At 47.3% G+C, this 24,247-nt stretch overlaps 1 protein-coding gene and 1 pseudogene across 3 annotated transcripts in view; both read left to right on the top strand.

Moving 5' to 3' along the window:
- TUT4 (terminal uridylyl transferase 4) overlaps window positions 1-24,247 on the top strand; it is a 1,145,308-nt gene that overhangs the window by 791,101 nt on the left and 329,960 nt on the right. The window lies entirely within an intron of this gene.
- Window positions 9,745-24,247, top strand: part of LOC147747213 (uncharacterized) — a 39,359-nt pseudogene continuing 24,856 nt past the window's right edge.

Genomic DNA, 24,247 nt, shown 5'->3' with positions numbered 1-24,247 from the left:
AGAGGCCCGTGGAAGGCACTGGGGAGTCTGAAGGAAACGGGCTCGCTGGCACTCACCAGGCACCTAGATAAAGGCGGCCGGCACAATAGCGCCTTCTCTGGGGGGACAGACAGCCTTTACAGCACTCCTGGCGTCGTATCCTGCTGGGGGGAGCCTGCACTCTCCTAGTCAGCCCCTCGGCCGCTTTTCTTTTCCTCCCCTGGCAGTTTACTTTGAAAGCAACAATAAATTCCTGAAGACGGGCGCTGAATAACAACACCGCTCTCTGAAAGACAGAGGGGGAAAAATACCTAGTTTGCTCTGTCCTCCTCCAGATCAGAGGGCAGGGATGTCGCCGAGCTGGTGGGACAGCGCCCCGCGCATTTCCCGCGCGCGGGTGCTCTAAGGAGCAAGAGTGAAAGTAGCAGACAGCGGGAGGGGGGGCGGGCACACAGACAGCGGGAGGGGGGGGCGGGGTAACGGGCTCACGGACAGCGGGAGGGGTCGGGTGAACGGGCTCACCGACAGCGGAAGGGGGGGGCGGGTTAATGGGCACACGGACAGCGGGAGGGGGCGGGCACACGGACAGCGGGAGGGGGGACGGGCACACAGACAGCGGGAGGGGGGACGTGCTCACGGACAGCAGGATGGGTGACGGGCACACGGACAGCGGGAGGGGAGACGGGCTCACGGACAGCGGAAGGGGGGATGAGTTAACGGACAGCGGGAGGGGGGATGGGCACACAGACAGTGGAAGGGGGGCGGGCTCACGACAGCGGGAGGGGGGGCGGGAACGGGAGTAAAAAATGCTGCTTACCTGCTAGCGGATGCCAGGCAGACGTCCCTCGTTGCGGTGCCTTCCAGGACAAATGACCAAAACAAACCTCCCCCCCCCCAAAAAAAAGCACCACCCACAGCTGCATGACGTAGGCAAAAGCCTAAAAGTCTCGGGATCGCCCACGAATCTGCTCCGGCTTTGACGGACAGATCTCTGTTCCAATGGCTAGCCTCCATTTATTGAGCTAGCCAATGGAACAGAGGGGCGAGACTACACTCACATACTCTAAACAAAAGATTTCGCCTGCGCGAAACGCTGCTTGCGCAGCTTTCAGCAGGCAAAACCTAAATAGAGCCTCTACGGCCTGGACATCCCAATCATCAGAGCAAATTTTTTGTTTAACCACATCCCCCATTGAAACACGAAGTACATTAGGGACATTAATAACCTCTGTGGGACCATGAATCTGGAACTTTACAACATCCCATACAATCCCATCTAAGACAGGCCAAGCAGTTAGGTTCACAAATGTCTGGTCACTCTTCATTCTGTGTGATGAGGAGTGGGGTGCCAAAATTCCATCAATTAGTCTAATCGTAGATCTTTCCTTTTCATAGTGTCCGTTGACAAGACGAAAAAAATACACCACAAATCTAATGGACATGAACAAAAATTTTAAAAAAGCATCAGCCAAATGTAAGTCCAAGGGGGAATCAAAAAATGTTTTTAAAACCAAGCAGCAAAAATTGAAACTTTTGAAGGGAACTTTGATGTGGTAGAGCCAGTGTCAAATGAAAAACATGATTGATTAGCCACATGTCTCCAAATCGGGCATTGACAGGTCAGTGGGGTAAGTATATTCAGTATCATTAAGAGGATCATCAGCCGGTGGATTCAATAAAGGATTCGTAACTGTATTCATCTTAATGGCAACATTAGGCCTGATGGTAGGATCTGGGGCCAAAACAGAGTTTTGCAGCATTGCTGGACAAGAGACTGCAGGTGTCATACTAAGAAGAATTGGCCACTCTGTGTAGTTTGACATTGTCAATGGAGATGTACCTGTTCCACTTTCGTCCAGGAAGAGGAGGTTAAATGACTGTTCTTGTACCCTGCACGCCAAGCACAGGAACTGGAGCTCGATAGGAGGGGCCGAATCCCTTCTTGTTCTCGACCTTCTCTCGGACCAGTTCTCCAACTCAGGGTATCCAGCCAACTACCGGAATCTGCAATGCAGCATTAGAAGTGGAGGGAAAATGTTCTTTTGCAAGACTGTCTCTGGTCTTATGTAGGTTCTGTAAAACATTAGAATGTTCATCTACGTCAAAGGATGCGGCTGACGCCGCCATGTCTAGACCCTCAAGGTCCGTAACAAACATTTTGATGCCAAAGAGCATCTCGTATGGGGTCCTCCAACCCAGAGACCTTCTAGGGAGATTATTAAGTGCACGCTGAACGCTATTGAGGTGGGGGAGCCAGTTCTGGCCTGTACCTAATACCTTAGCTGTCAAGGATTGCTTTAAGTCACGGTTTATCCGATCCACAACACTATTGTCCTCAGGCCGAAATGGAGACGAACATTTGACTTGGACCCCCAATGAATGCATGGCATCCTTGTATGCCTTAGAGGCAAACGCTGGACCCTGGTCCGAATGGAAGGTACCACATGCAAAATTTCCACAAAGACACACAAATTCCTTATGACAGTTCTGGAATCAGCACTCCGTTGGGGCCACAGACACACAATGCTTGTGCACGAATCAACTGCAACGAAGATGTACTTATACGCAGTATCAGAGGAGAAAGGGCCGCAGTGGTCTAAATAAACACACGCTAGTGGTTAATTAGATATGTACAACTGTGTCTGGAGTGGGCGTGCAGCAGTAGAAGGTTTAATCTGCTGGCAAGTGTCACAATGAAGGACATAATCACACGTCTGTTTGTACAAACCGCGCCACCAGTAACGCTGCTGTAGGAGAGATACAGTAGCCGGCATGTGCAGGCGCCATGCCCTCGGGAGCTGCTGTAATCAAAGACTGCCTGTGGTCCGCTTTGGGAATCAACCGGTCACCAACGTCGTTAATTCTCACATAAGTAACTTTATCAGGCTTAAATGATAAGAGTATTTAGAAGGGAAACCTTTCGGGTAATTACCTCCCTTCTCTGTAGCGGCAATTGCTGCCAAGATGGTATCATCAATCTTACTTTTAGAACATGTAACTGCTGCTACTGAATATGTTGCAACTGCTGTCTTGGCGGCTTCATCGGCACGACCATTGCCAACAGCGTGAACTCCGACATGCTGGTGACCCAGAGTATGAATTACAAAGACAAGCGGGAGCCTCTTTTTAAGCTCAGCCACTCGAAACCAGATAATTTTATGTTTTTTTTTGTTTTTTTGTTTTTGTTTTTGTTTTTTTTAAAGTTTTTAAATTTGTTTATTGATTTTCATTAAAGGGTACAAAATACAATCCTATTGCCAACAGTAACTCAGACCATTACATTTCCGCATTCATTATCCATGTGTAGACATTACATGCACATTTCTTGAACAATCTAGTAAGGGTGATCATTGCTGCCGAACGTCTGTGCATTCAGTGAACGACATTTCTGGAATTACAGTACCCCATCCATATCAATGGTGCGTATATAGTCTATAAAGAAACGCCAGTAATCTTTCGGTCTAGATCTGGTTGGCAGTTCCTCTTCATACGTCAATAGACGATCCCTGCAACATTGAGCAATTTGACGCTTTGCTAACAGTAATGCTATGGCACAGAACTGGCGCTTTTACGCTTTTACAGTTGGCAATATACCTAGCAAACAGCATTTGATCGTGCATGTTATTTCAGTTCCTACCATCTTAGTTATTTTTGTGGACACTTCCTCCCAGAACTCCCGTACTTTCTCACAGTTCCACGCTAGATGAAGGAAATCGGCTCCATCTGCTCCGCACCTTTTGCATGTCGCCTCTTCTTGTAGGCCATATCTACATAGTTTAACCGGTGTGTAATATGTTTGGTGGACATATCTGAAGTGTTTGATGCGTAGGTTGCCATTAGGCGTGAGTAATTTTACTAATGCACATGTCGTTTGACATTCCTTCTCAGTTAAGGGGTCAGTCAGCCATGCATCCCATCTCGACTTGGCCTTATCAGTAGTGTACGGGATTTCCGCCTGTGCTGTTTTATAGAGTCTCGATACCAAATGTAGTGTTTGAGGTCGTCAATATAAGTTCTAGTGTATTTAAACTTACTGGTTCAGCTGGGTAATCTGGATATAACTTCTGTATCGCCCTCTGTAGTCTATAGTAAGTGAATTTGAACATTAAGGTTTGGTTTTGAATGTATGTTAGGTCCCGAGCCTGCCGGAATTGCCCCTCATGAAGCAAATCTACCATTGTGTGGAATCCTACCTTCCTCAATAAATCCATACGAACAGCCTCCTCAGTCACCGATAATTCCGGATGGAAGTGTAGCGGCAAAGCCGGTGCATACAAAGGCACTTTATGCGCTAGCTGTCCCAGCTTCTGCCATGTTTTCATCGTAGTGTCGATAGTGTTTATGTCTTCCTCATGTAACGGTGGACGTGTAGGCGTTATTATGGCTGTGAGTGGCACCGGTGGTGCATCTCCCTCCTCTATCGCAGTGTGTGTGAGATATGGTATTTTGTGGTACCAGTAAATCGCAAATTGCGCTTGGGTGCATAAGTAATATAGTAAGAAGTCTGGGACACAAAAACCTCCTTTCTCATAGGGTAACGTTAGCGTTCTAAGTTCTACGCGTGCCTGTTTTCCCGCCCATATTAACTTAAGTATCAAAGATTGTATGCTTTTAAAAACTGCACTCAGGAGAGGTATGGGTATATTATTAAAAAGGTATAGGAATTTCTGTAGGATTTTCATTTTCACTATCCCAATCCGATCGAGAGCGGTAGCTGTATCCAGCGGTCTATTCTATCTTCTAGGGTAGAAATAGCCATGCTGTAATTCGTGCGGATTACTACTTCAGGATTGATTTCTATGGTACCAGACTCCTAGATACCTTATAGGCGTGGTCTGCCATTCCAAGGGAAATTCAGTGAAGTGTGGCGTAGTCGTGTTCGTTAAGGGGATTATTGATGACTTGGCCCAGTTTATTGTAAGGCCAGAATGTCCACCAAATTTTATGTATTCCTTCAACAGCAGTGCCAAGTTTTGAGCGGGATCCCGAACGTATAAGAGCATATAATCCGCGTATAATGAGATATGCAGTGGTCTTGAAGGGAACTGTAGCGCCGACTGTTTGTGTTTCTGCCTGACCAGGCAAGCCAATGGCTCAAAGGCCAACGCGAATAATAAGGGCGAAAGAGGGCACCCTTGTCATGTCCCCCTCTCGATAGTAAACGTGTTTGAGATATACCCATTGATACTTACCTTTGCCACCGGCTTTGTGTACACTAACGTCACCCACTGTATGTACATCGAGGGGAATCCCATTCTCCGTAGTATCGTTATTATGTACTACCATTCTATTGAATCAAATGCCTTGGCGGCATCCAACATAACCGCCACCGCTTTGGTAGAGCGTAATAAATAGTGAGCCAAGGCAAATAGTGTTCTAGTATTGTGGAAGGTTGCTCTACTGGGTATAAAACCTGCCTGATCCGGCAGAACCAGATTTGTCATCAATGGCTGCACCTGACTGCAAGGATCTTAGCTAATATCTTGGAGTCTACGTTAATCAGCGACAAAGGACTATATGATTCGCATATCTCCGGGTCCTTTGCTGGTTCTAGGAGGGCTATAATTACCACTTCTCTAAGTGTTGGGGGTAGTACTGATTGATCGAAGGCATTCCCATACATCGCTACTAGGTGGGGGGCTAGTATATCCACATGATTTATAAAATTCACACGTAAATCCATCTGGGCCCGGCGCTTTCCCATTGGGTAATGACTGTATCACCTCTGTCACTTTTTCCACAGTTATAGGTAGTGACAAATACTCCCTTTGATTATCTGACAGCCACGCAATTGCCACATCTTCCAGATAGCTTAGAACTTCTGTGGGAGGTGCTGTGTGTTGTGATTTGTCTAAAGCGCTATAATTATTCACAAAGCATTGTAAAATGCCCTCCATGTGTGATATTAGAGTGCCATCCTCTGCTTTTACTTGTAAGATTGTCTGTGGACTTTTACCTTCACATATCTTGGCTGCCAGTATTCTGCCTGGTCTTCCCCCTTCACCAAAGTTCCTAGCTGTTTGTCTTTTTGTGATATACTTGAGTTCATCTTCGAGAAAGGTTTGGTGTTCTGTGTGTGTTTGTCTCAAATCTCCCAGCAGTGCTGTGTCATGTGTGTTTTCATATAATGCCTCTAGCTCTGTCATGCGAGATTCACACCTCTGGATCTGTCTTCTTATGTCACGTAATATCCCCACCGATGTGCTAATACATACTCCACGTATAGTGGCTTTAAACGGCTCCCAAAAACACCCGGGTCTTCTACTGTAGATTCCTTTAATTGAAAATAATCCCTTATTGCCTGTAGGATAGTGTCAGCGTAGACTGTGTCCGTGAGGGGCTTGGCATTGAATCTCCACGAGAATGGAGGCGGGGTATAATATGGTATCTGGAGTGCAAGCAATATTGGGTTATGATCAGAAAGCACCCTAGGTAGACTGCGCAATTCCTTCGCCCATAATAAGGTGTTATCCGATCCCAGCGAGTAGTCTATGCGGGACCAGCTATTATGAGCCATGTTTATTTGTGTTGCTCCTGTAGTAGCCGGGTATCTCTGCCTCCATATATCTCTCAGAGGTATATCTGCCATAATATCTAGTATTTTTGCTCTGGCTTTCTTGTCCGGTTCTATAGAGGTTGCAGAACAATCTATTTGATCCACCAGTGCCACATTGAAGTCCCCTCCCCACAATATTTGCGTATCGCGAAGCTTGTGCATATGGTTCCATAACACTTGGAAGAATTCCGGTGTCTCTACATTGGGTCCGTATACATTAACTAGTGTTATCCTCTGCCCCCTTAACAACCCTGTTAGTATGACGTAACTCCCATTTGGATCCGCCCATTTCGCACCAATAGTTTTATGTGTGTTAGGCGCAATATGGGTCTCCTGTAGGAATGCTATATCTATTCTCCACCTATTTAAACCTCCAAATATCTGCCTAATTTTTTTCGGGTTCGTGAAGCCCCGTACGTTCCATGTTATAAGGTTCAGATGTGCGTTCCTATCAACTTTCATTGTCTGAGCCATTCCAGAATTTGTGACACTCCCATAGCCCTTTTAACGTTATAGTTTCTATGTTCAGCACCTACACGTCCTCTAGACAGCACATCACCCTTTACAGGCAATCGTCTAACAACATGAATGGCAGCAATGCATCGTAAATGCTTTGGTCTTTGAACTTGAACAAAACCCCTTCCCCACCCACTTCAGCTTCCCAATCCTGCCGAAGCCGCTGCCCCCATTTAACAACCCTTGATAACATAACTTGTACGGAGATCACCCATATGGAGGTCCGCCGAGGGTACACTACATCATCCAACTTAATGGGTGGGGGCAGATCCTCACTGTGTTAAGTAAACGTTTACATTGGGAGTTAGGCCCGTAAGCTATCATATCACAACAGTACCTGTGTTTTAACAATATGACAATATCAAGCAGCTGTACCACTCTATTACTACCTGTAATAACTAGCAATAAACAACCCCCCTTACTTCATTATTTTAAACATTAGGCTTGTAGTGTAGATCCGATGTGTGACTAGTATCACCAAGTTACATTCAACAGATTCGTGAGTGCAATCTCCGCGTGTAGTCCCATATCTGTAACACAGTGAACAAGCCTGTCAGCATGCGCCATTATACATGTAGCATTTAAACAGTTCCAGGTGTGCTCAACAACTACCAGACAATGTTCTGCACAGTGTCGTAATACTAATCCTGCGCTTCGCATATGTTTTGCAGTCTGTTCATATCTATGCGGTTGAGTTCATTACTTAGTGTCATATGCATGCTCGCTGTTCCAACTGGGCAGTCCAGAGCACAACTTAGGCCTTCAGTTTGTCTACACGCTTACCACTTCCTTCACCATCATCCCCATCAATGTCTTACCCAGGTGAAGCTTACCCAAGTCACATATCGTTAATTCTGCTTGTTGGCCATCACTGCTTACAGTCACCATTGTAGCACCAGTCCATTAGTCCGAGTCTTGCCTCCGTTCTCTGCTTTCCGCGGATTTATTCTGTTTTGACACCTTCTTTATAAAATCTTGAGCTGCCTTGGGACTTCCCTTCACACGTTACCTTCAAACGAGCAGGATAGAGCATTGCATAGTGTATCTGCATTGTCCGTAATTTGGCTTTCGCCGCCGCGAATTCTCTTCGTGCTTGCTGCACTGCTATAGTGTGGTCAGGATAGAACTCCAACTTGTTCCCTTGATGACTAATCGGCCCTTTCTCACGTGCAAGTCGTAGAATAGTATCCAGATCCCTATAGTTTAGCACACGAGCCACGATTGGCCGTGGTGCAGCGCCCGGAGGTGGTTTTGGCGCAAGCGACCTGTCTGCCTTTTCCATGATAAAGATCGAAGATAATGCTTCCGCTCCAAAAATGTCTTTACATAGCTGCTCGATGTAGGTCTCCATGCGGCCTGTATTTGTCGATTCCGGTAGTCCTGCTATCCTAACGTTATTACGTCTGGAACGAGCTTCCAACTCCACGGCCTTGGCTTGAATCACGTCGAGGACTTTTTCCATAGCATTACACTTGCTCGTCGTAGCTTGTGATTCGTCCTCGACTGCCAAGATACGCGTTTTAGCCGTGTCCAGTTGCTCCCCCTGTTTTTCCATGGTCGCCGCCATACTGTCCATTCTACACGTTAAGTGGTCCAGCTTTCCGTTGATTTCTTGCAGATTTGACTGTATGGCTTTGAGAATGGCTTACATATTGCTTTCTGCCTGCACATCCGAAGGTCGACCGCCCTCTGCCTTCTCTCCAGCTCCCCTTCGGTGTCTTTTTGGCTTCAAAAGTGATCTTGGGTTGCTGCCTGTCTGGCCTCACCATCGTGGATTGGTACCCGACCTCGTCTGTTTGGATGGGTCGTTCCTACGTCGTGCTCAGCGCTATTTAAACCACTGCCCCGGCCGCTTGTGTTCGTAAACAGCACCCCGTTTATACTTAAGATGGCGGGGTTGAGCGTTATAGCGTCACAATATGCGCTTCCTATGCAGGAAGTTGGCTTTTATGTGTACGATTCTGGGCTGATAACGACCATTCTCACTCAGCCCTCCACTTCATATTTCTCCACCTTTCATTGGGACCTAGTCATTGTGTGTTCAATCAGTGGGGTTCCCAAGGCAGGTGACTGGGAATCCGACCATTAATTTTCCCCGCATTTCCCATTGGGCCACCACTAGCGCTATTAGTCAGAAGTTACTGGTGGTGCTCTCTATGTGATACCGAATCTCCTTCATCGGTCACCAGCATGTGAAGAATTACGCTTGTGAACGCACCTCTATGTCCCTTGTTTGTGTAAGGGTGTAAGGTTAATGCCCAGGATTCTGATAGTTAAGCTTCGTGCCTCCGATTACAGCCGGTATTGACTCTGGTGGTGCGTTCCATGGCCGCCATTTTGTTGTCCCAGCCGACCTAGTGTTCAAGTGGGGTTGCTTTGCCCACTGCGCGCTGTCCTCTTACACGCTCGTTTAATGACCCAAATGTTCCATAACTGCTGGCCCTATACGTGCCATACTATGTGGAGAGTGTAAATTGCTCAGTCTTGGATTCACATCACCATCATAATCGAGTTGTCTCTGTGTCTATGGGCGCCACCATTTTAGGTCTCGCTGTTCTTACAGTCCCGTTCTCTGCGCTTCAACATTTAGCATATATGGTCCTTATCGCCATTTCGCAGTTTTCCTCGCATATATCCGATGTTTGAAGTCCCGGTCAGTGGCCAGGTAGTTGCAGTAGTCGTTTCACCTTATGATGTCAGGAGAGCGTTCCGAACCTTGCCTTGCTGGCGGCCGCCATCTTAGCCTCCGGATGCTGTCTGCTGCAATCTCCGAATTTCTCCTAGAAGCGCAGTCCTTCAGGTATGCAAAGTATTGTGTCCTAGTCCCGGCAGCTTCCCATTTCGTTTTTTATGCTTGATACCTCATAGACCGGACATTTAGTGCTCAAACTCCCGCAATGTTGGTGCCTGCCCGGGGGAGCTGTCACGTCAAACAGCCATTCCGCTGTGCGCCCGCTAGCGCCTCAGATTTTGTTTTTTTGTGCGACCTTTGGAGTCACGATAGTCATTTTGAGTCCAAAAGGATAAATTGTCAGTGTATGACTGAACACAGTAGTAAGAGTCACTTACGATAAGAGTAGTCGCACCAGGATCTGCGTACTCCAATGCAAGCATCAGAGCACGAAGCTCTGCCAATTGGGCGGTACAGTCCCCTAATGTCTGTGTATGCACGACATCGGACTTGAATTCACCATCCACCATAGTACCAACCACTATTGCGCCGGCCGAAACATATGCGTGCTTTGAACCGGTAGCAGCTTGCGCACTACCGTCAGTGTAAATGATACAATGAAAACCTCAAGTGGGCGCATGGTCAGAGGAGCAGGATGAACAAATTCATACTTCAAAAACTCCTGAGTATGCTGAGAGGAATCAAAAATGAACGTGATATCCGGAGATGTCAAGGACGTGGCCCATTGTATCCACCGTGGGTGCAAAGCCTTTGAATTTGGTACACTGGCTTTCGTCACTGCCTCCAAGGCAGGATACAGAGTAACAACCAAAATGCATTTTCCCTGCGACAGTGCACATTCCTTAAGAATCGCCATTTGCACTGCTGCCAAAACTTATTCCACAGCAGAAAACCGCAACTCAGCCAAAGTGTACAAGTGTGATTTGTAAGCGATAGGGACTGTCAGCCTCATTAAAGGTGAGGTACGTGAAACCCACCACCCCTGGCACGATTCTTATCACCAGGTTGGTGTGGTTATCACGTGTTAACAAGAGTTTAGATTCTAGAAGTTCAGCCTGCAAAGATTGCAAGATGGATGAATGTTCAGGCAGCCAGCACGATTTGGAGAAAGTTGGTTGTATCAAGGCATAAAGAGGCTTGATACGCTGGACATAATCGGGAATATAAGTATGCCCTAAATTCAAAAAGCCCAGCAAAGATTGTAGCTTTTTCAGTGTTGTAGGAGCGCGCAGCAGTGCACATTTCTCCAAGAAGTGAGGAGCCAAACCTCGACCTTCATTGTTGAGCTCGTAGCCCAGGAACAACACTGTGTACTCTGCAATGTGAGATTTTGCAAAGTTGAATTTATAGCCAAAATCCGCAAAACGGCAAATAATGCGGTCTAGACGACACAAAAGCGGCCATAATTCGTCTTCTGTGAGATAAATGTCATCCACAAATGAACATGCATCCGGGTCGAGTCCCTCCAAAAGAAAGACTATGTGGGCGACAGACGCCTGGACTGTTTTTATAGCCCATTGCCAAACGAAGAAATTTGCCTTGTTTGCCACCACTGGTAAAAGCTGTCCATTGACTACTAATAGGTGACAGATTATGGGCAAAAATCCACTGGATATGTCAAGTGTGGTTTTGAACCGTTTGCGCACGAGACTATCCACAAGAGCAGAACTGTGAGTATTCTTTACCGCACACGTACGACAATGGGAGTTTACGTGGCGGTAATCCAGTACCAAACGGTACGAGCCATCAGGCTTAGTCACAGTAAAAAGAGGGTTATTCATTGGAGACACACACATGTTTCAATTACACCTTGATATTCCAATTATTCAAGGATTTCTGCAACAGGAGCTTTCGCTTCACGCCGCATGGGGTATTAGGGTTAAGGCTGTGGCATAGACCGTAAGGGAATCTCATGTCTGGGGGAAAATTTGTCCCAACCACAGTGAGTACTGTACAAAGCAAGTGCAAGCACCTTAGCCCAATCTACTGCAAAATGCATGGCCAGCTCCTTCGGCACTGTGTGCGCGAAACTAGGAAGGATTACTTGCTCCCCTTGCGGAGCTACTAAAACAAAAGAGGGAGGCCAGTCGACCTCCGCCAATAAAATGTCATAGGTAGTAGTCAGATTATCCCAAAATACCTCTTGTTCGAGGCATATGAGCTGCAGATTGTACACTATGCATAAATCGCCACCTAGTGTTGGGCCCGGATGTTTGCAGTTTGTTGTTGTCCTGAAAAGTTCTTTGGAAGTCACTTGATAGGTGACTCCTCCTTTGGACCACATTGCGCATGGGCATCGGATCCTTCCCCAGATTGTTTTTTTCCGCCATCGGGCTCGGATGGGATTCCTGCGCTTCTGTTTGGAACTGAATTTCCTTCGGCGCGCAATCCTCACCCAGTTCGACGGTATTGTTTCGATCGCCCTTCACATCGACGCGATTCTCCACCACGTCTTCGATTCCGTTCGTCGACGAAGGCCTTCGGGCCTACCTAGGCCTCACTTTCTGACTCATGAAAAGGACGCCATTCAAAAAGTGTCCTCAATGTGGGTTGAAGTTTCCCCACACCGACCTATATGAGGTGTGCAACCTTTGCCTCTCACCGTAGCACGAGGCCAAAGACTGTTCGGCGTGTGCCTCATTCCGCTCCAGGAAGACCATTCGGGACCTACTAGCTCGTAGAACTATGGCTCGCTCGTCAGCTTCGATCCCCAAAGACCTCTTCGAAGAGGGCGTCGACGTGCCAGAACACCAGCACGCCGAGAAGAGTGTCAGATCCTCAGATGCAGAAGATTCTGACGTCGGGGAAGTAACTCCAGCTGAACGAGTCGTAAGTAAGACCGTCAACCCCACCCCTTCCTCGACACCCTCAAAAAAGCTCGGGTGCACACAGAGAGACTGCTTCCAACGCCCCGCCTTCGGGCCCGGCAAAGAAGCTCAGTAAGCCTTCAGGCGGCTCGGGCTCGAGCCAGCCTATTTCCGGTGCCAACCCAGCACCGACATCGAAGAAAAAGCCATCTTCCTCTTCCACATCGACCGTTGCTTCGACACCCAAGCACACGGCGCCGAAGACTGGCAGCAGTTCATCGATGCCGAAACCGCACTCGGAGCCGAGTAAAAAATAAACCAAAGCTCCAGATTCACACGCATCGGAGCAGAAAAAACCCCCAGAACCGAAAAAAACTGGTTCCCGTAAAAGACACTTCGAAAGGACACACTAAGCCAGCTACCGACTCGGTGCCTAAAAAACCTACAGAGCCGAAAATTTCGACGCCAAAGGATCTGCCCTGCTCACAGGAACTTTTTACACGGGATCCACAGCAAAAAACTCTTGTAAAGGATCCTTAACCTGGACAATTGACTCTCAGCTCTAAGAAAAAAACACTTGAGAAGCCAGCACCTCCTCCCCCTGCAAGGAAGAGAGACATTGCAACCTCTCCATTAAGGGTCCCTTCTCCACCACCTCCCCATACTGTTCCTCCTCCTACACCACCTCCACCACCTCATTCACCTACACCATCTCCTAATCCAGACGATGATGTACACACAGATTTTGATTATGAAGGTGGGGGTGCACATTACCCAGCACAGACTAATAGTGCCCCTCAATCACCTAATCCGTGGGATGGTTACAACACCCCTGGTGTGCCTTATATCCCACAAGATGATGTATACCCTTCCAGACCTTCCCCACCAGAGGACACCATAGGTTTTAACCTACTAGTCCAAAGGGCTGCACAATATCATGGGGTGGACTTACACACTTATGCAGTGGAGGAAGACTTCCTAATTAGACACTTTTGACAACACACAAAGGTCTACTGCCATTCTACCAATGCTCAAGGGCGTCATCAAGCACTCAACAGAGATTTTTAAAGACCCAGTCAGAGCTAGGGTCCTCAATCCTTGCATTGAGAAAAAATATAAATCTGCCCCTGCAGACCCAATTTACATTAAAGGCCCAGCACAATTAGATTCTTTAGTGGTGTCCAATGCACGTAAACGTGCTAATTCCCAAACAGGTGAAGCCTCACCACACAAAGAATCTAAGCTCCTTGACCCCCAAGCGTTGCTGGCAAGATATGACAAGGCACATTATGATGAACTAGAGTCCATAATGCAGCACCTACCAGACATATATAAAAACAGAGCTAACAAACTCATACAGGAAGGTAAAAAGATTACTAATACCTCCATTCATTGTGCCCTGGACGCCGCAGATACTGCCTCAAGGGCAATCAATACCAGCACCTTACTTCGTAGACATGCCTGGGTACGTATTTCAGGTTTTAAACCTGAGGTACAAAACTCCATCCTTAATCAGCCATTTGATGAGACACATCTATTTGGTCCAAATGTTGACGTGTCTTTAGAAAAAATGAAAAAAAGACACTGACACAGCAAAATCTATAGGAGCCTTGCAGCAGCAAGCTCCCAGATGTTCTTTTCGGCGCTCATCATACAGAGGCAACACAAGAGGCTACTCCTCAGAAAGTCCCTCTTCTTCCTACAAAACCCCTAGCCAATCCACATTCACTAAGGGCTACCAGAGAGGGGGTTACAGGGGTAACAACAACAAAGGCAGAGGCAAAAACAACACCTCCCGCTCTGCCTCTACCCCTACCCAATGACTTTCCTCCCCTTCCCCCACCCCCACGCCTGTGGGGGGGAAGACTCCAACAATTCCTGCTTGCCTGGATCAAGATCACTTCAGTCAGGTGGGTGCAACAAATTGTTCAGTTAGGTTACTGTCTAGAACTAACATCTAACCCCCCAAACATACCACCCAAACAGCGTCCAATGTCACAAGAACATCTATCACTGTTAAAGCAAGAAGTAGTATCTCCGCTAGAAAAACGTGCAATAGAACTAGTTCCTCTGCACCAGCAAAACAAGGGTGTTTACTCTCTATACTTTCTAATTCCAAAGAAGGACGGCTTTTTAGACCTCAGACCGCTAAACATATACATACTGTCAGACCATTTTCACATAGTCACACTCCAGCAAGTCCTTCCTCTCTTGTCACAAGACGACTTCCTGGCTACTCTAGACCTCAAGGACGCATACTTCCACATTCCCATTCACAAAGCTCACCGGAAGTATCTCAGGTTTGTGATAGACGGGCAGCACTACCAATTCGAAGTACTCCTATTCGGAGTCACAACAGCATCAAGGGTGTTCACCAAGTGCTTGGCAGTGGTGGTAGCGCGTCTACGAAGACAGCACATTAATGTCTTCCCGTACTTCGACGACTGGCACATAAAAGCCAGCTCACACAATCAATGCGTAAAGCACACTTATGCCACCATCCAGCTGCTCCACAACTTGGGGTTCACAATAAACCACACTGAGTCATCTACAGCCATCCAAAGTACAACAGTACCTTGGGGCCACAATAAACACCTCAACAGTGCTAGCTTATCCCACTCCAGCAAGGATAGCCAGCATGCAAACTCTCTTAACCAAGTTTCAGCTACAACACTCCCTCCCAGCACGAGTGTTCATGCAACTCATAGGGATGATGGCCTCTTGCATCTTCATAGTACCCCATGCAAGACTTCAAATGCGTCCACAACAAGAGTGTGAGAAGTTGGCCTGATATATAGTGCTCACTATTCTAGTGATCACGGTGTATCATACCAAACGACCCTTATTGATGATTGGTTGTAAGTCAACCTTATAGACCAGCTATCCTAGTAGCGTGGACAAAAGCAGTCTTCGGGCTAAACTCTAGAGGGCGTGTTAAGCCAGCTGTTTTACCATCACATATACCCCTTGAACACCAAGTGAAAGGACACCACACAAGTTGTTATAAAAATAAAGTATATTTATTAATAACAAGTCTACCCTGAACTCTTTATGGGTCAGGGAGTTAAGCACAGTACAAAACTCTTAGGAAAATACTACAAGTTGCACAATTTACACAAATGCCCGAGGGGCACGAAAAACCATATACTCTAAAAGTGGAATGCGAAATGCTGGCAGGTGAGTAACACGATACAGAGGCTTCAGGACCGCTAGGACTACACTACTGAACTCTAAGGTTAGGAGCAGGAGGCCTAGGGAACTCGGGTGCAGAGTGTGCACTCTCACGCGGGATGCGGGACAAAGTCTAAGGATGCTAGCAATTCTAAAGTTACTGTTTCCGGACGAATCCGCCTAGGTAGACTAAAAACGAAAGAGGATCTGGACACTTGGATAGTGAACCTGCGTTGGAGCACCAAAATGCTCGGGTTACCTAGCCCAGGGGCTGCGGCTGCATAGGGTTCAAAAGACGTCAGGAATCCTCGTTGTAGTCTAAGGAGCCTGAAAGAAGATGTTGCTGGCAGGCGACCAGTGAAGATGTTCGTTGTGATCCAAGGCTGGATCGCTGATGGAGACGACCTGAAAGCAGAGGGGACTCAGTTCTTAACCACTAGCCAATGATTGTGTGGGCACCAGGATGGCACCGGATGAAGTCACCGCGATCAGGTGAGTGGGCGACGCTGGACTCTGTAGTCACACGGGCCAGGAGGCGTTGTCGGCGACCAGGCTGGAGGTGCGAGCTGTCCCACGATGGTGTCTGCTGTCGGCGATGCTGGAACCAGGATTGGAGCAACAAGCCTTGGAAAAAGGCAAGCCCACGCGGTGGAGTCAAAATGGCGTCTGGAGTGGACCAGGAGGGTCCGGGGTGCTCCTCTTTTGGAAGGGAGCAAGGGCCAGTCTGGAGCAACCAGACCAGCGGTGAAATCGTCGTGGTACGTCGTCAGGAGGGCCACTAGCCAACGGGCAAGCGACCGAACAACGTGGCAAGCAGCAAAGAAGCAGAAGGGCCCCACGCAGATCTCGTGGATGCTGGGGGGCTGGACTTCGGTGCTGGAGCTGCTCTGGGTTGGGGCTTCTCAAACCCCAGTGTACTCACTCGAGGATCCCTCGGCGGTCGTGCTGGTTAAGCGTTGTGCAGGTTTTGAAGATGGCCAGTCCCTCAGGTCTCGTCACACCCACGAATCTCAGCTGGGCTGATGATGCAGGTAGAGGTCAGAGATGGCAGGGAATCCGGGTCTCGTCGAGCTGGGCAGTCTTGATCCGGAGGATGGACGTGCAGCAAACCGCAACCGCTTAGGTGGTGCCTGCTGGTGCAGGGTGGCTACTCCTTAGCCACAAGGTAGAGTCTTCAGAGAATGTCAAGAGTTCCTTTTGTGGAAAGTAGTTCTAGATTCAAGACTATCTCATTTGGGAAGGGGGCCCGCTCCTACCTTTATCCTGAGAAAAGGGGCTGGCACGCGACTAGGTCCTGCCCATGGGTGGGACCAGGAGGGGGGTGGTTACACCCCTCTCCTTTGTCCGGTCTCACCCCCAGCTCAGGGGCTGGGGTGCCCCTGGAACTGGTTTGAGTCGGCATATGCACAATGAGCACCGGGGTGCCACTTGCCGTCACCTTCCTCTCAGCCCTGCCTACCTGGGATACACAAAATCCTGTCTGGGATGGTGCTAGCACCGCCCCTGACAGGAAACCCTTTGTCCGAGCTCTCCTCGCTGGAAGGACTCCCAGCAGCAGGAGGTCAGACTTGTGTCTGTGGTGGCAGCATCCATTTTGTGATGCTGAGGCTCGAGTTAACTTTAACCGGGGTTCACAGTTACATACATGTCGTGTCCCTCTAGAAGGGTGGAATGCTAACCCCGTCGCCAGAATTGGCGAGGGGTTAGTATTCCAATTCGTATGATACCTTACTAAACATGTTTTGATAAAGCGATACCAAAGTTGGCAAATAACCGCGAGGATTATAATGCACTTAAGAGTATATGGTACGCGTTATCATGGAACAGCTATTAGGACTTGGTTCCGCAAGCTGCAAACGGGCTCAGCTCATGCCAGAGCACCATCTCACATAATTCCAAGCACTCTGCCTTCAGGATTGATAAGGCCTGCCATAGGAGTGACTGATAGGAATACATGTGTCCATTTTAGGTTTAGATGTAGGAATACTACATCTAAAGCAAAGGGTGATTACACCACCTTGCCCCAGCTGTCGTGCAGCCAGTTGTCAGATTTGGGTGACCAGCCAGGGGTTGGCATAATAAATGCTGCAGCCCCTGGTAGGCCCTGGGTACACCTATGCCCTGGATACCTAAGGTATGCTGTACAGGGACTGATAAGGTGGCCCAGTACCAATTGGTAAATGCACCTAAGGTACATGTGCGTCAATTTAGAGCGAGAACAGCTAGGCTGTGGGTCTGATTAGCAGGCCCACAGCCAGGGAAAGTCGTAAACCAGTGAAGCAAAAAGCAAAAATCGGGGGTGACCATAGGATTGCAGACTCCACTCTCCTACACATCAATGGAACGAGGCTCAAGGGCATTTAACAGACCTAGTGTTGGTAGACGGTCGAACTCATCGCTCTCTGCAGTGGTGGAACACCAAATACCTTTCCACGGGACGACCGTTCCTAGAGCCAGCTTCTCAGATAATCTTGACTGCGGACGCATCGCTCTCCGGCCTGGGAGCCCACCTACTGCAACACACCATGCAAGGCAGGTGGACATCGCAATAAAAGTTACTCCACATCAATCATCTGGAGTTACTAGCAGTATTCCTGGCACTAAAAGCTTTCCAGAAGCAAGTAGCAAACAAAGCTGTGTTAGTCCGTACAGACCACATGACAGCAATGTATTACATACAGAAGCAAGGAGGCACGCACTCTCTGCAACTATCTCAACTAGCACAGGATATATGGAGGTGGGCCATAGCTCAAGACATATTCCTTCTAGCCCAACATGTCCCAGGAGTACGAAATACTATAGCGGATCTGTTAAGTCGTCAAACACAACAGACCCACGAGTGGGAACTTCATATGCAAGTTCTTCAGCCATTCTTTCAGATGTGGGGACAACTTCAGAGAGACCTATTTGCCACCCACGAAAACGCTAAATGCCCAAGCTTCGCCGCCAGATATCCACACCCACTGGCCAAAGGCAATGCGATATGGATGAATTAGTCAAACAAATTTGCATACGCTTTTCCACCTCTACCATTCATGCCACTAGTAGTACGTAAACTACAGCAGCATTCTCCGACCCTCATCCGAGTTGCTCCAACGTGGGCCAGACAACCGTGGTACACCATACTGCTACAACTTTCTGTAGTACCACACTAAAAATTGCACCTGTCTCAATACCGCTTAACACAGAACCATGGAGAGATCAGACACCCGGACCCAGCTCAGCTCAACCTTGCGATCTGGCCCCTGAAGTCCTAGAATTTGGGTATCTGAACCTTCCTCCAGACTGCATGAATGTCATTAAAGAAGCGAGACGTCCTACCACTAGGGCATGTTATGCAGCCAAGTGGAAACGATTTCTAATATATTGTCTTAACAATAATGTTAATCCCTTAGATGTGGCTATTTAACACATCATAGGTTACTTACTGTATCTTCAAAGATGTAACTTAGCCTATAGGTCTATTAGACTACACCTTGCTGCAATAGCAGCTTATCTGCAAAACAGACAACATCTATCTCTGTTCTGCGTGCTTGCCATTAAAGCCTTTATGGAAGGCCTTAAAAGAATAATTCCTCCCAGAGTACCACCTTCACCTGTATGGAATTTAAACATTGTTCTCACACGGCTAATGGGGCCTCCTTTCGAACCCCTACACAGATGTGAATTACAATTTTTAACATGGAAAGTTGCGTTCCTAGTACTATTACTTCTCTGTGCAGAGTTAGTGAACTACAAGCACTAACGATTCAAAAACCCTTTTTGCAAGTGCATTAAAATAAGGTTGTTCTGCGTACTAATCCGAAATTCCTACCTAAAGTAATTTCTCCATTCCATCTCAATCAATCTGTGGAACTGCCCGTTCTTCTCGCAACCACAGTCAGTAGCATAAAGAGCTATTCACACATTAGATGTCAAATGAGCATTGCTATGCTACATAGAAAGGACACAACCCTTTCGTAAGACAAAACAACTTTTTGTGTCTTTCTCACCACCACACAAGGGTAATCCCATTTCAAAATCTGGGATAGCTAGATGGATTGTCAAATGCATACAGATTTGCTACCCCAAAGCTAAACATACGCTATCTGTTCCTCCTAGAGCCCACCATACCAGAAAGATAGGGGCTTCAATGGCATTTTTAGGGAACATTCCCCTAGATGACATCTGCAGAGCGGCTACATGGGCTACACCCCACACATTCACAAAACACTATTGTTTAGATGTGCAAACAAAACAACAAGCTAATGTGGGCCAGGCTGTTCTCAAAACATTATTCCAAACTACTGCAACAGATAGGAGTGGTCACCGCTAAGAGTGGGTACTGCTATATAACCTATGCATAGTGTACAATCTGCAGCTCATATGTCTCGAACGGAAAATGCTACTTACCAGTAGGCATCTGTTCTTGACATGTAGAGCTGCAGAGTTGTACAATCCCACCCTCCTCCCCGGCTACCCTTGTCTGTTCCAGTATTATCTTAATTAGATACAAATTACACGGGCATCCTTCCTGTACTTGCAAAGCTCCATCATTTCCCTAATGGCGAAAAACAATCTGGGGATGGAGCCAATGCCCATGCGCAATGTGGTCCAAAGAAGGAGTCACCTATCTCGTGACTTCCAAAGAACTTTTCAGGACAACAACAAACTGCAAACATCCGGGCCCAACACTAGGTGGCGATCTATACATAGTGTACAACTCTGCAGCTCTACATGCCAAGAATAGATGCATACTGGTAAGTAGCCTTTTCCTTATGCTACGTTGTATGTCACCTTAAATTATAAGGACATTGCCATAAAGTCTCTTAGGGGGAGCTACCCTAGTGTCACCTGTCTCAACTGCAACCAATGTGTCAGTCGCTGTCACCTTCAGTAGTGGACGCAGTGCCTCTCGCACTATGGTAATCTACGCTGCGCTGTCCAACAGCGTCAGCGCCCATGTCAGATTCCGAAGCTGTATTCTCACTATCTGTGGCATATCTCGCTGTTACAGCAGCAAGCTTCTTCTTCTTCTGAAACTGGGGCCTTTGAAGCAGTGACTCATCTTGCTTGCCTTTTCCGTCAGCCTTGCGAGGCTGCTCATGGCTCTGTTGGGCACCTTGTCCTCTGCGGCTGCCTCCTCCACCGGTGGGAGAGACTGATGTTTCCTGCAAAGAGCGAGGATAACGGTGTTCAGGTACCTGAAATCTATCAGGTGACTTAATCGTAGTGCGGTCACCTAACTCATATGTACTCTCAGTAGGGGCAGGTATTGGCGAAGCAGGACGGGACCCCTGTTTCTGTTGCTGCTGCTTCTGTTTTTTATTATAGCCTTATAGCCCGCCGTAGCGGGTAATACCGGCTATTAAGGGCCTGCTGAATCGTTAAAGGCCCGAGCCGAAGGCGAGGGACTTTAACTGAGACAGCGGGACTTTAATAGCCGGTATAGCCCTGCTATGAAGGGCTATAAGGCTATTAGAACCTTCTGCCACTAGAGGGCAGAATGTTCTAACAAATAAAACAAAGCGTTCTCGAAGCTCGAGGGGATATATATCCCCTCGAGCTTCGAGAAGCCTTTGTAGAACATTGGAATGTTGCTCTGCTGGTCTTTTCCAGCCCGTAGAAGCAGGGAGCACTCCATTGTCTGCAAAGGAGCTCCCAATATTCCAATGTTCTAATCTTTCTACAATTTTGTTTCGGAACTTTCTGGCGATCATCTTTATCAGAATTCGCCGACTGAGTTTGCTGCTGTTTGTTTTTTAGCAAAAGGCTTAACACCCAAACTATTACAGCCAATGGTCTTATAAGCCTCCGTAATAATTTTCGGTAACTGACGGGGTTTTTCGGCCTCTGGAACATCGCGCAAAGCATTAGACACCTGGAAGCTTACCGCATCTCCCGTAACATTAGCAAGGACGAGATCGCGAAACATGTCAAACGCTCCCACGAGGCGCATTCCCAACTCAACAGCCGCTTCCGGCCTGTGTTCATCTTGAAAGCGTTTAATGATGGATGGCAGGGCAGCCATTGACTGGGTGCAGAAGCACCTAGTATAGACTGCCGAAAAAATCACACCCCATGTGGTACATTCATTTACGTATGGCACTAAGTCTTTCTGCAAACTTATTGTCAGGATCCTGTGTTTTTCCACAGGAGTGGTATTAGGAAAAACTGCCTCCAGTCGCTCAAATTTCTCGGCAAGCCAGAAAGGCATATCATCCTTATCCTGGGGACGCTTGCCCATAATCTCATTAACCATAACGGGACTAAGCTTCAGCCCATTCGGTCTAACTGGATGCGCCGCACCTCCAGGGGCCCCACCCGGTAGGTTGCAGGAAATATAATGAACCAGACCCCTTATCACTGCCACTGCAGAGATATAAAGGGGCCGTAATTCCACAGCTATACATCACGCCGCCGCAGAGTGCGGGGTAAAACCAGCTAAAACAGACCCAAAAGCCCCTGGAAATGACAATGGTCCCATTCTAACCGATGTTAAAGTGTGAGGGAGGGCGCCATTAAACCAAACGCTGTGCTACCAAGCAGAAATCGGAACTTCCGTTGTTCTATATGGAGCGTACTCCCTAGGCACGGCAATTGTAGTGTAAGAATGAAACACATGAGTATTAGCATCAACCGCAGGAAACGTAACCCATGAGTAAAACAACTCAAACGAGTAAACTGCATCAGCAGATACAACAAAAACCACTGGCATGCCTTCCAAAGAGATGTTGAAATCCTTCAAATTATTGCGCACAGCCAAGCGACTGTGAACTGGGATGTCAACGGCAGCCATAACGACACAGAAAGAGCTAAGTACAATGCAATAAAATGAAGCACAACTAGGTAGTAATTCAATAGAAACCGTTTTAAAATATCAAGCTTGAAATAGAACTATAGGTAGGTTTATCCGTCACCACTGTCAAACGGAAACAATAGTGAGGCGGTCGTGGACTGATAGAAGCACTACTCAAGAGTCTCACAATAAGACCACTACGTTAGATGCGCCATGTTGCAAGGATCCTGCTCCTACACAGAACTGTGCACAGAGACCCAGGACATCAGTGAATAGTGGTGTACCAGAAACTCACCTCAGTACCTAGGAAACCCCAACCAGCTAGCATCACTGTCACATTAGCTATTCGTCCTATAGCAAAATAACCAATGATTAGACAACCTAGAACATGTGACTTAGGACAAACTCAGGAATGGTGGGAAGGGAGACCACTCTTTCGTTATATTCTCATACCAGTCAACAACAGGAGTAAATAAGAGACACGGGTAAGGTTAAAATATTTATTTTAACGACGGGCTCTCAGAAGCAGTATCTGTGCCAACATAAGCAGACATATGATTAGAAATAATATGATCAGCATTGTTACTATTCCATAAAATACAAAGGGAGAAATCATATTGCAATGATGGTGAAAACAGGTCTTATAGTGCCTAGTTATAACACCCTCCCTATCTAGGAACTATGTATTATAAACTAAAGAAGGTCTCTTAGGCTTGTAAGGGGGACCCCATTACCTCTCAGCTCAGCAAGCGTGAATCACATCAAGATCAGCAAAAGCTATCTGCATCCCTGGAAACGGAAAATCTTCCAAGTGTGTGAAATCATGGCAACTGTGCAATAATAAAGGCGCCAGAATCTCAGTTGGCTCACAGCTGCCATTTGTTGTGTCTAAAAAAGCGTTAGCCGATCAGTGCGAACAATAGCTACCATGTTATGATAACCTTGACAGCTTCAGCACTCACTGTGCAGACTAGGGTCACGATGTAAGTCTAGGGATGTCGAAAACAAGCCTTTCTCATGTGAAAAGCGGTACAAACATTCGCGCAGCCTAACTTACAAAAAGAGCTATATGCAGTGTTGTGTGCAACAGCAGCAAAAGGTAAAATGTTGTTTAAACTTCTAATAAGCCATGCTAACATAACATATGTGCAAACCAGGCCTAGGCCACACTACGGCACGGCTCTGATCTCATCTTCTCTAACACTCTCGATATCAGAGGGAATGGAGGAAATGCGTACGCGAACATTCCTGTCCAGCGTAACTGCAGTGCATTGCCCCATGAACCTGCTTGGGGGAACCTGCTTACAAAGTGCTTGCATTTCGAGTTGTGTTAGTCAGCGAACAGATCCAATGATGAAGTGCCCCACAGGTGAAACACTCTCAGAAGTTGACTTTGAGCTAATTCCCACTCGAGGGAAAAACTGGTTGATCTGCTCAGGATATCTACCCTTGTGTTGTGCACTCCTGGAACGCGCTGGACTTGTAGTGTTGTGAAGCAGTAGCTGTGAGAAAGTGCTCTATGTATACTGGACCAGAATAAGGTACAGTGTGTATAGAGTCCACAAACCCCTGAGGTATAACAGAGGTTAAAGTCAGGACTGACCTTACTCTCAAAAGTGGTAGCTTGGTCGAGCAGTAAGGCAGTACCTGAGGACAGTGTAAAGCATTTGTTGTACACACTCAGTCAGCAAAAGGTTTCATACACTCAAGGACTGAACTCCAGGCCAATTGTTTTTATATCAACAGAT

The sequence above is a fragment of the Lissotriton vulgaris genome, chromosome 1_1 (assembly GCF_964263255.1).
Source record: "Lissotriton vulgaris chromosome 1_1, aLisVul1.2, whole genome shotgun sequence".
NCBI classification, from domain to species: Eukaryota; Metazoa; Chordata; class Amphibia; order Caudata; family Salamandridae; genus Lissotriton; species Lissotriton vulgaris.
The sequence above is the reverse complement of the archived record's forward strand: the minus strand, read 5'-3'. Positions and strand labels throughout refer to the sequence as shown.